Raw genomic sequence first — 12,711 nt, forward strand, 5'->3', positions numbered from 1 at the left:
CCACTGATTCCGCACTAGCACACCTACAACGTCCCTCATAATTACCACATAGATTACGTAATAACTGCAGCTATGCCCGCATTTATGGCAGTACATATGATTTGAATTTATTGTCACTCTCGCGCGATCCGTTCCTTATTTATTTATTTGTTTATTTATTTATTACTCATTTCATTATTATTTATTTCATTTTTACTGGCCCTCGGGGCCAGATGCATTTTAGAGGTGAGTGGTTACATAAATAATAAGACGAAACAACATACAAATCACCAAAGAAATTAGTAATACAGAAATGATGGCTCCTAGTCATACAATATTATCCAATGGGCTCTTGATGTGCTGATCAATAGGATATAATACAGTACGTACAGTGCAACAATGCAGTGAAAAAAATTAGTAGTGCAACAAAAAGAATCAGATGCTCCTGCTCATACAATGTTCTCTAATGTGGTCTTGATGTGTTGGTTGTCAGCAATGGTAGTGGCTGATGCAGGGAGGTGATTCCACTCAACAGCTGTACGCGGGAGGAATGACTGAAACATGGCATTTGTTTAGCATAGTGGAATTACGACTTTGTCACTGTGATCTAACCTTGATTAAATGTATTGGGGAGGGGAGATCAGTCCGTCGCGAAGGAAAGGATGATGAAATATCCTGTGAAAAAGTGGAAGTCTAAGGGCTTTACGGCGAGATGCTAAATATGGCAAGCTAAGATTTAATTTTATTGCAGAAATGCTGGCAGTTCGGTTATAATCGCAAAGAACAAAACGAGCAGAATTGTTTTGTACCATTTCTATTGAGTGAATTAGGTTTTTTTTTTTTAACGGGATCCCAAACTGCTACAGCATACTCAAGCTTTGAGCTGATCAGTGACTTACATAAAAATAGTTACAAGGAAGAAGGTGCCTTAGAGAAATTACATTTTACGTGAAACGATCTTTCGGACTGCATCGCCCTGGAGCGCAATCATGACATCTTTAGCGAACATCTACTACACTTCGTTGGTAACTCTCATCACGTCATTTCTAAACTCATTATTGACATATCTTTGTTTTCCGCACCTTGCGACTATTGCCGCATTGGTTCTGTGTATGCGTAATTGTCCTCATGTATATTAGAAATGTTTTATTTTGTATGATGCTTTGTGCATTTCTCCCATTTTTGTTCCATGACGCATAAGATCTAGTCGTGCACTCCATATCACTACTTGTGAATTGCGACATCGTATTATCTGAGCTCTCTTATTGTCGGTTTCAGCTCCGCTGCACTTATAGAATGCTTCTGATTTCTAACTTATTTTACATAAATTTTTGCACTTTGGCCCTCCCTTACACAGTGCCTCTCTGGAGGTCGGTAGGGTACACGTAAATTAATAAAGTAACGAATCAGCTCACGTACTCGCTGACCCTTTAATTCACTAGTTAATCATTCACTACCTCTATTCCCACCGCTTACGCTCACTATCAGTCACCTGCAGATAATAATAATAATAATAATAATAATAATAATAATAATAATAATAATAATAATAATAATAATAATAATAATAATAATAATAATTGGGTTTTTGGTGAAAGGAAATGGCGCAGTATCTGTCTCATATATCGGCGGACACCTGAACCGCGTCTTAGGGGAAATGATAAAGGAGGGAGTGAAAGAAAAAAGGAAGAAAGAGGTGCCGTAGTGGAGGGCTCCGGAATAATTTCGACCACCCGGCTATCTTTAACGTGCACCGACATCGCACAACACACGGGCGCCTTAGCGTTTTGACTCCATTAAAACGCAGCCGCTGCAGTCGGGTTCGAACCCGGGAACTCCGGATCAGTAGCCGAGCGCCCTAACCACTGACCCACCGCGGCTGCTCACCTGCATATTTACTGACTCCATAAAATCTCGATCTTACTCCTTCCGTCGTCTAGCTGTACATTCGTTCCATAGCCTATTCCCTCAGTCATTCACACCTCGGTGCCGAACATTACTTTGCTAGCGACCGCCGACGTATGTCTTCATTGTCGACGTGCTTTTACCACATCTCCGAAAGCGGTAAGCGAACCAAGGCGGCGCTGACACCTAACCGAAGCAGGATCGGCGCCATTAACTGGTGCAATCAGGCAACCACCTACGCACATTAAGATCTGGTCTTCTTGCTGCGTGCAGAATAACTGTCTGGCTTCCTGCGAGTCGATAATGCAGAAAAAAAAGCAGCCGAATTTCCGCCAGATAATCCGCGCTCTCTACTGCCACAAAGGCCATCGATCAAGCGAGGAAGGAATGAATTGCAAAGACAAGAAGAACAACAAGCCCTGCAGCGCTGCGTACCGAAAGACACAGGGAGCAGGGAGACGCGCTGCATTTCGCAAACAGGTAATCGCCGCTCGTTTTTGTCGACGTTGATGCTCTTGTTGACGTCATTGACGTTGTTGCTGATGTTACGCATGATTTTGTTTGCGCTCATGTCAGTAATGTTGTGTTTGATGCTTTTCGCGCAGCGTATGTTGTCTTTCTTCGGTTGTGAAATACGACCTGGCACTCGGATGGAGTTCCTCAAACAAAAATTGGCGGTGGCGTAAACGGAAGGTGGAATGGTTTTCTGAGAATGCGAGGTTATCCAAGAATTCGAATCTACGGAGCTTCTAGGGAAAGCATGCAAAATATTTTTGCACTAGCATTTAAAATGGTGACGTAATCGTCGATTAAAACCACGATGATGTTCAGGCTTCTCCTGGCTGCACAAGGGAAGTGAGAGGAAGTTCACAGTGACGTCCTTATCTCCGAAACCTGCATCCTACTGTGCCTCGTCAGATGCCGCCCCCCCCCCCCCCCCCCCCCAGAAAATAAAAATGCTTTGTAAGCTTTACCTTCGATGCCGTTGGTTTTCTTCCATGAAACAACCTATATTCTCTGGAAACGTAGCGCCGTCGTACGTGACGTCATTATCGGGGCCTCTGCCCGTCGCTGTGGTGCAGTGCAGAGAAGCCTCACCATTAACGCCGCTTTATTAAGCGATTACGCCATCATTTCAAACTCTAGGTCAAAACGATTTCGCGGGCTTGAACTGCATGTTTCACACATTCAGCCCTTTAACTTGGCTAACCCTGGGATTCAGCGAAAAGTTTCCGCACACATGGTTACTCATCACGTGGCTTCACATCACGCCATCGGCTGTTCTTAAGGTCAAAGGTCAGCGCAAAGGGCACCCAATGTCAAAGGTCAGACGTCAAAGGCCAACTAAAGGTCAGTGGTCAAAGGTTCGACACCGTAACACTGTACCACATATGGTCATACACGGCTATCCTTGGTTGGGTAGAAGGTTGTTCAAGGTCGTTGCATGTGCTGCCTACCCGAAGACTGATTTACCTAGCCTAGTGAAGCTTTTCGCTTCAAAACGCAGTAGTTGAAATGACAAAGGTACGGTGAAACAGTTAAAATAAAAAGTAAAGTGCCCCAGTCCGTGCCACCAAGTGGCTATGGCAAGATAAACGCAAGTATGATTCTTCCGCCTCTTTCAGTGAGTTTGATTTGGTTAATTTCTTGCAATGCGAAGCTTTCGGGGTGCTCTTGAAACTACCTAAAATTCGTTAAAGACTATAATCGAAATGTAGCATATTAACTTACATATTTTCCTTTGTTTTCTAGAACGAAGTTTAAAGTGGAGTCAAATAAAGTTTACCACACTGAAATTACATACACCGACAGCACGAAACCCCACTCGTGCTCCTCTTTTATATGATCGCGGGAAAATAGAAGGAAACCAATTACTGCAGATACTGCATTCTTCTTTTTGTCTTCACACTGTCTAGAATTTTTTTCAAAAATCTCCTGTCTACAAAACAGAAGAAAAACGTCACAACAAAAGAAAAAACAGGACTGGTTTCTTTTGATTCCTTGATGAGTTGTGAAAAGGAGCGACAGAAAGAAAATTGAATACAGAGAGACATTACTGATTTTGTTTCCTAGTCTGCTGTTGCATATGAAAAGCTGGGTTTAAAGGTCACGCGACGGAGAAATTTCAAAACGAAAACAAATTAACTTTACGCTTACCCGAATCAAGTTTAATTGTTCGGGTCCACTGCTTGACTTTAGCGCATGATAAGAAGAGCACAATCGGGGATGCACGAAAAAAAAAAACGGGAGTGGAGAGCAGGCTCTTAATAAAGGGCATTGTGCACGACGATTATAAACGAAAAAGGCAAAAAGAACAGTGGCAGGCATTGTTCAACGCACCTCTGCTGCTAGTGCTTAATGGCAGAGCGGGTAAATAATGCCCGCGACCTTTTCGTGACGGCGTCGATAATAACTAGACAAAGGCGTGTGGTCATTTCCATGGCATTACCATTTTCGCGACCTGTATTCACTGGTGCCGATAAGTGGTACCGTTGTTCTTTTTTTTCTCTCTCTTCCATTATGCACTAATCTCAGTTGACTCGATTCAAGCGACCGGCGTCGAGAAAAAGAATGATACTTTGAAAAGTTAACTGTCTGGTTAGTTGCTGGTCAGACAATATTCATCTTACTTAGCGCCACTGACAAAACGAAGGAAAAGACAACGTAAGCCGCAAATGTAAGCCACGTTTCCATGGTGTCAGAATCCCAGGCTCGAGTAAGCGAAAAAACGCTCGTGAAACATTGTGAGAGTTTTATTATGAGAAAAAAGAGGAAATAATATGTGCGTTAGTGATTCGTCAGTTGTGGTTTACAATGCGTTGATGAAGGTTATTTCGCGTCTTTTTAATAACTTCCTGCGGTCCAGTTAGCTAGATTCCATTTTAAATCCGCGCTGTTCTGCGAGTGTTCAAGCGCAGTGGGCAATTACGTTCTGTCTTACCCTGAATAGTTGGCCAGTTCTATTTGTCTCACTGTATACATTGTACTTACTTGTGACTCACTGAAGTTCATTTCTGGTGTTCTTTTTGTGTTGGCAATGCCTCTCTTTTGTGTTTTTTTGTGTTTTCCTGTATGGACTGATTAGATGTCCTATACTGTAATCTGTCGTCTTACCACCGCCCTTCTTTGAGCAGCATTTTGCAAGGTCTTGTGCAATGTTATATTTAAGTCACTTGGCCACTCAGCCGATTCTGGCTGATGTTCCGTTGTTCATTCCTTCTATTCATTTTCACTGCCCCTGGAGTCAAGCGCTCCACGCTTGTATCCAAAATGCTGTGATGAGTTGGAAATGGCGCAGTATCTGTCTCAGACTTCGGCGGACACCTGAACCGCGCCGTGAGGGAACGGATAAAGGAGGGACTGAGTCTTAATCATTTTCCTTACGGCGTGGTTCAGATGCCCGCCGAGATGTGAGACAGATACTGCGCCATTTCTTTTTCCCGAACAACCAATTTTAACAGGATTTAATTCACAACGTTTTGGTACTTGAAGGGCTTTCTTAGAAAGGCACGGGAGTTATGTTTTTCAATTTCTGGTAACTTGAAAAACATAACAGGCAGCTGTGAAAAATGAATGAGTCTAGAATCAACAGTCTTCAAGGCTGCTGCAGCATCAAGAAGGTAAGCGTGGACATTTATAACTTTAATTTACAAATTCTGTCTAATTAGTTGCATAATCGTGACCGCTATCCGATTGTGTTTTGACCAGGAAAGGCAGCATCCACGTGACCATCACTGTCATTTTGTGTAAGTCTGTGAACATAAAGAAAAACCACCGTGCATATACTGGGCTGTGCACTGCATTTTACTTGTTCCCGCTACCGCCGCGGTGGCCCAGAGGCTATGCTGTCTACCTCCTGACCCGAAGGACGCGGGTTCGATCCCGGCCGCGGTGGTATCATTTCCATGGAGGCGAAATGCCAGAGACCCGTGTACGGTGCGATGTCAGAGCACGTTAGAGAACCCCAGGTGGTCGAAATTTCCGGAGCCCTTCACTACGGCGTCTCTAATAGCCTGAGTCGCTTTGGTAAGTTGAAAACGATAAAATCAAAGATGTCCTCGATGTTTGTATCTGAAAGTGAACTCAGCCCCTATCAAATTTTGCCTGTGAATCAATGTACTCATAGAATTTCTCATGATGGAACAAGTAAAGAAAGCCGAAGCGAATGATAAAAATGAGCAAAAAAAAACAAGAATAAAGCGGACGGAGATTCTACAACGGTGCGCAGTCAATGGCGAGGAAAAAATTGCCGCTACGGAATCGGAGGGGCACCCCAGATGTCGTGATGGAAGCCTGCTCCCTTCTTTGAGATTGGACGCACTCTCTCATCTCAAGTGTGGCTCTTCTTTTTTAGAAATAGGTGGATAGGTGGCGTCGCTGGAGCTGAGGTTAAACCATTCGGGCGTCTTCCGCCTCCAAACAAAATTTCGAAAAACAGCAGAAAATCGGATTTCAAAAGAGCGGCGGGGCGATTGAAGCACAGGGGTGCGGACTGGAGGGCTCAGTGCTCCCTGGAGCTTTTGCTGATTTATAGTTTATAAAAATTTCAATGGCCCTCGCTGGTGATGAGGCTCAGACGTGTTCCGCCTGCGTGCTGTCTCTTTCCCCAAGAATATTTTCTTGTTTACTTTTTTTTCAATGGGCACGTAGACCTTCCTTAAAAGAAAAATTCCTTTGATTTTTTTCCTTGGTTCCTTCGAGCGTGTACTCTGCGTGATCGACATAAAGACTGCTTTTGATGCATTTGAAATTCCGGATTGTTCGCTATTCCGCACGCATTTCTTTGACAGTGACAGGACAGAAAATAAGGAGCTAAGTACCCTTCGCGTCTCTCCCCAGATGCTTCCAGCCGGAGATTTCGAGAGTGCCTAGCCATGACAACACCTGTTTGCCGTAATAACACCCAAAAGTGTGAAAATTCTCAACCGACGTATGGCATCGTCGCAAATCACAACTGGCATTAAGACAGCCGGGAAACGACGCGGAGAAACCCAGTTCGTTAATTACTTTCCCCAAATGCAATGACTGTTAGGAGAGTAAGGAAAACTCTAAACTCATTTACATTTCTGCGTGGGATCGATGCTGTGCCGATGCTGTGAGTGTAACGATGACAGCACACAGCGACGCCGCTTCCACGAAAGGATGTCACCGTTATCCTTGGCGCTAACTTGTGGAGAGATTAATTACCATTCCAGGAAGCGATCCTCTGAGAGTTATGCTGTCCACTGTACAAGGACGACTCATAACGGCATCGATGTACAAAAACAAATTAATGAAAGCAAGAATGGAAATACACAGAAAAGTACATTAAAAGAAACGTCTTTAGTGAAGGACGGCGGTTCTTCAATTGTGCTGCACAGACGGGAAGCCACAATCTCTGTAGCGGCTGGTCGCGTTCTCGCGGCTTCCTTGAATGTGACACAAGGACCAGGGATCCAGGAATTAATGGTGCTCTCGTCTCATTAGTTATGAGCTCAGAAAAGTTACGTTCAATCTCATCGGGAGTCCAAAAACCAGTTTTTCTTGATATTGTACCCGCCGCGGTGGCTCACTGGTTAGGGCGCTCGACTACTGATCCGGAGTTCCCGGGTTTGAACCCGACCGCGGCGGCTGCGTTTTTATGGAGGAAAAACGCTAAGGCGCCCGTGTGCTGTGCGATGTCAGTGCACGTTAAAGATCCCCAGGTGGTCGAAATTATTCCGGAGCCCTCCACTACGGCACCTTTTCTTCCTTTCTTCTTTCACTCCCTCCTTTATCCCTTCCCTTACGGCGCGGTTCTGGTGTCCAACGATATATGAGACAGATACTGCGCCATTTTCTTTCCCCCCCAAAACAATTATTATTATTATTATTATTATTATTATTATATTATTATTATTATTATTATTATTATTATTATTATTGTTTTGCTTCTCTTAGTTCGAAAGCACTACTTCATGAAGTCAAACCGGCTCACCGGTTTGTTTGAGGTTTGACCTTGAGGGGACCCTGGGCAAATCATAAAGAAGTTTATAGTGTAGGGGGTTTAACGTCACAAAGCAACTTACGCTATGAGGGACGCCGTAGTGGAGGGCTCCGGTAATTTCGACTACCTGGTATTCTTTAACGTGCACTGACATTGCATAGTACACGGGCCCCTAGCATTTCGCCTCCATCGAAATGCGGCCGCCTGGGCCAGGATCAAACCCGGGTCTTTCGGGTCAGCAGCCGAACACTATAGCCACTATAACTACGAACTATAAATGAGTAGATAAAGAAATAAAACAAACATTCCCGCGATTGGGATTCGAACAGATCAGTTTTGCTGGCCCCTGCACGAGAGTACTATGATATCGCCGCAGACGATAACGACTCCCGCAACACACTCCCGCACTGGGCATTGCAAATCATCTTCTTCATAAACTTATACTGCTATCAAACTAATATTCGCGCTTCGAGCTACGCGGAGGTAGTGACCTTGAAATGTGTGCTGCATGCGTTGGCATGGACACCGTTGTGACAGAAACACAGCCCTACAGGAATCACGCTGGCGTGGACAACATTGCTGCACCGGAGCATAGGCCACCGGCGTACACTGGTGAAATTTACATTGAAGATGAAAAAGATTGAATACGCGCATAACCGGCTCCCCGGGTCAGTGGACACCTCAATCGCGCTTCCAGGAGAGTGGTGGTGGTGTCCACCTGCGAAAAACTGGGCTTTCGAGCAATATTTTGTGCCTAGCAATGTTGAAGCACACGACATTTTTTTCTTTTCCCATCCTTCTATAAGCATACTGTTTTCATCAGAATCACACTTTCCATCGGTGAAGACGTTGCTACGCGCCTATGCGGTACAGTTTTAAAAATTAAAGCTTCCACGCATATTAAAAGATGGCGGCCGTATGTATCTGTCGACTATTCAGAGGGAAAGGAAAATTAAGATTCCCTTTGTGCACGAGTTGCCGAAAAAAGAAAATCTTATAAACGCTTGTAGCATAAAATAATTTGCCGAATAATTTAGAAAGGTTTACAGGCTAATGCTCCCTTTCATTTATTTTTTAACTCCGGAACTTTAAGTTGTTGCCATGTCATTTAGTATTAAAGGAAGTGCACTGAACGTAATATATTGTAGAAATTGAGCAGAATTTTGTTGGCAGGACCTTCAAGCAGTCAGCAGTTCGACAATTTTTTAGTTTTTTTACTTTCTCTGCAGTTCTTATTTTTATTTATATTAATTTAATACCAGCAAAGAGTAAGCTTAAGCAGTGAAAATGCCACAGACTCATAACAAAAATTACACTTACGACACAGGTGACACTCCAGAAAACCAGAGCAAAGTGCAACCAATTGTCCGAAAGAATGGGCCATACTGGCTAATGAGAATTAAGACCCAACGCATAAAATATTAATGTAGATCTAAGTGCTTACGCACCACAACAGTTCTATCCCTGTTTTTCTTTTTCGAGCAAATGGCACGTTGGTTTCACCTCTCGACTGTAACAACTATAGAGTATCTCCCTGATAGGAATGGAAGGCGAAATATGAAACGCTTTAGTTAAGATGGATGGTCCTTGCAGAAATGTCTTCCCAGCCCTAAGAATCAGCGAGGAACCTGACCTGTTTTCATCATAAATTCTATGCTATCTCGTTTCTTCGCCGCTAATATGAAGCGAATTATTACCATCTCGACAGGATCTGCGCAAGTGCGAGTAATGAGGACTCTCACCGCAGCGGCGGCCTAGTGGTTTGAGCATCCGCCTCGCATGCAGGAGGTGCCGCCGGGTAGACAGCGGTCACACAATGGGTACAAGCTTTCCCCTGGCCTGGTGCTCGGCTGATCTGGGCTGAAATGCTTGGGAAACTGGTCTTTTTGCCCCTCTCAAGAAGTCGAAAAACACCTTTTGCCATGGCGCGCTTTGGCCACAGATGCCCTTGCGCCATAAATATATTTCATCATCATCATCATCATCATCATCATCATCAGCGAGGACTCCAGGGTCTTCACTAGTAATTCGGATCGCGTCCTGTTGTGTACAGCTTTAAGGCAGGCAGCGTTAAAATAAGGTGGAGAGAGATAACTTACGTCCTCTAGGCTCTGTATATTTGATTTGTTTAATACTTCAACCACCACTATGGCAGTGAGGAAGGCGAACAACCACCTCAGAGAAATTAATAAATAGTGAATAAGAAGGCATGGGAAGAAAACAGGCAACGAAAGTACAATAAACTGTGTCTCTCTAAGCACAACCACACTCGGGAATCCCCGAAAGCCCCCCCCTATAGCTTTCGCACCTAATGCGTGTTAGAAGAGGTGCTCCTTCAGATGTCCGTTAGAAGTTTTCTGCATCTTAAAACTTTAATCCAATGGTTGCATCGCCCCTTGTTCCTCCGCTCACTCTCACATCCTTCGTTAAAAATATGTTCTACGTTAAACACGCAGTATTTTATCTTCTTTTGTATACGTCCTGGAACGCAAGCTTGTTCTTATTAGTTACGCTGCAAACGCAGCATTACCTCCACTGATGGAAACCCACAGGGTCGGTCAAATGTTACCAGGCTACGGGGCCTGCTTTTGAGCAGTATAATCGGACGCTTACTACATCGCCGAAGCTCAAAATATCTGTAGAGGGCAGAAGAAGTATCGTTCCAGCCTCTGAGAACCTTGTTAGCTTTGTCAGCATCTTAAGTGCCCCGATGTACCGATGAAAAGCGGACCCTGTGGCCTGGGAACTTTTGGTCAGCAATGTACATGTTTTCTGTGGCAAGAACAGTGAGGAGTATATTCGAAAAATATACTGCGGTTTAACTGCTGCTGAACCTGGTTAGAGAGCGAGAGCTGTGCCGCACGCTGGATAGGAAGAGCGCCCACCCTGCCACCCTAGCAGGTGGTAGTTAATGGTTGATTGCGAGAGGTTGGTCACCGAATGACGGACGGACGGACGGACGGACGGACGGACGGACGGATGGATGGATGAATGGATGGATGGATTGGTTTATGGTTTATGGGGGTTTAACGTCCCAAAGCGACTCAGGCTATGAGAGACGCCGTAGTGGAGGGCTCCGGAAATATCGACCACCTGGGGTTCTTTAACGTGCACTGACATCGCACAGCACAAGGGCCTCTAGCATTTCGCCTCAATCGAAATTCGACCGCCGCGGCCGGGATCGAACCCGCGTCTTTCGGGCCAGCAGCCGAGTGCCATAACCACTCAGCCACCGCGGCGGCTTAGCCTAGCTATGCGTCTCGTTAACTAAATCGTGGTATAAAACAACCCCTGCTTTCTAAATCTGCAACAAGCTGACCCGTTTTACTTTACCTAGATTTCATTTGCTAAGCTTCACTCTCACCATGCATTTCTTATACCCTTGACCATCGCCTCCGGTCCAGTTCGATTTTCGCATCCTCGCGGTAGTTCGGTCGATGAACCTCTGTGCCAACCCTTAATGGCGTTTAAAATTAAACTCGTTTTTCACTCGTAAACAAGATTGCCACCGGAAGTGCCCAGCTGCGTTCCGCGCCATTGAGTTTAATGGCCTCCTATGCTCGTAAATGGCGGAACTGGGCGTGAGCTTTAAAAAATGACACTGAAGGAAGATAGCAGTTGGCGCGTATCGGAATATTACTGCGTTCTGAAAATGATTGTTGATTTTTATGGCGCAAGGGCGTCTATGGCCAAAGAGCGCCACGGCACAAGGCATTTTCGATTACTCAAGGTGGGTTTCAAAGACACATTTTCCGAGCATTTCACCCTAAAGAAGCCGAGCACCAGGCGGGGGGAAATCGTGTACCCATTGTATCACCGGTGGGTACCAGGCGGCACTGGGGATCGAACGCCGCACCTCCCGCATGCGAGGCGGATGCTCAACCACTCGGCCACCGCTGCGGCCACGACATTACCGCGTTGTAATGACAAAGAGGCCCTTTTTCTTAAAACCGAGCCTTCATAAGCTTGGAAAGGCAATGATATGAAATACAGTAATCGCCGCCAAGGAAATTGCGAACACGTTCATACATCGCTTTTTAAACTCGGGTCTCTGAGCCTAGATTATATGGCCTTTGACTTCCAGCCAGCAATCAGAGAGTCCATAATAGTCGCGACCTCATCAAGAATATCGTGGGTTTTAATAGAGTTGAGGTGGGAACAAATGCGGCATTTTTACGACGAAATTTCTCAGCAATGAAGACGTCTATTGTATAACGAAGGAACTTGGACAGAGCAAGAACATTCAAGCGATGGAATGTTCCTGAGAGCAAAACGAGGATTGATTTATCTCCTATTTTCTTTCCGATTGCCTTTCTTTTAATGGTCACGTCACTTAGAAAATCTTAAGTTTGGCAATATTACAAGCCTATTAGTTTACGTGCACAGCAGTGGGCTTTGTTGCTGTGAAAGATTAAGTAGACCCGCGACACTCTTAATGATTATATCGCTAGAAAGGTCTGCATTTATTTTCCCTTTATTTTATTATCGCTACCGGCACACGGCTTCACTACTTTCTCTCCTAAGCGACACACGAACAGACTTCTGCGGGACGATTATGACGACCCGTGAATGACTGTACGCATAAGTTGATTTATAATAATAATAATAATAATAATAATAATAATAATAATAATAATAATAATAATAATAATAGTAATAATAATAATAATAATAATAATAATAATAATAATAATAATAATAATAATAATAATAATAATAATAATTGGTTTTGTGGAAAGGAAATGGCGCAGTATCTGTCTCATTTATCGTTGGACACCTGAACCGCGCCGTAAGGGAAGAAATAAAGGAGGGAGTGAAAGAAGAAAGGAAGAGAGAGGTGCCGTAGTGGAGGGCTCCGGAAT

Source organism: Amblyomma americanum, chromosome 11, assembly GCF_052857255.1.
Source record: "Amblyomma americanum isolate KBUSLIRL-KWMA chromosome 11, ASM5285725v1, whole genome shotgun sequence".
NCBI classification, from domain to species: Eukaryota; Metazoa; Arthropoda; class Arachnida; order Ixodida; family Ixodidae; genus Amblyomma; species Amblyomma americanum.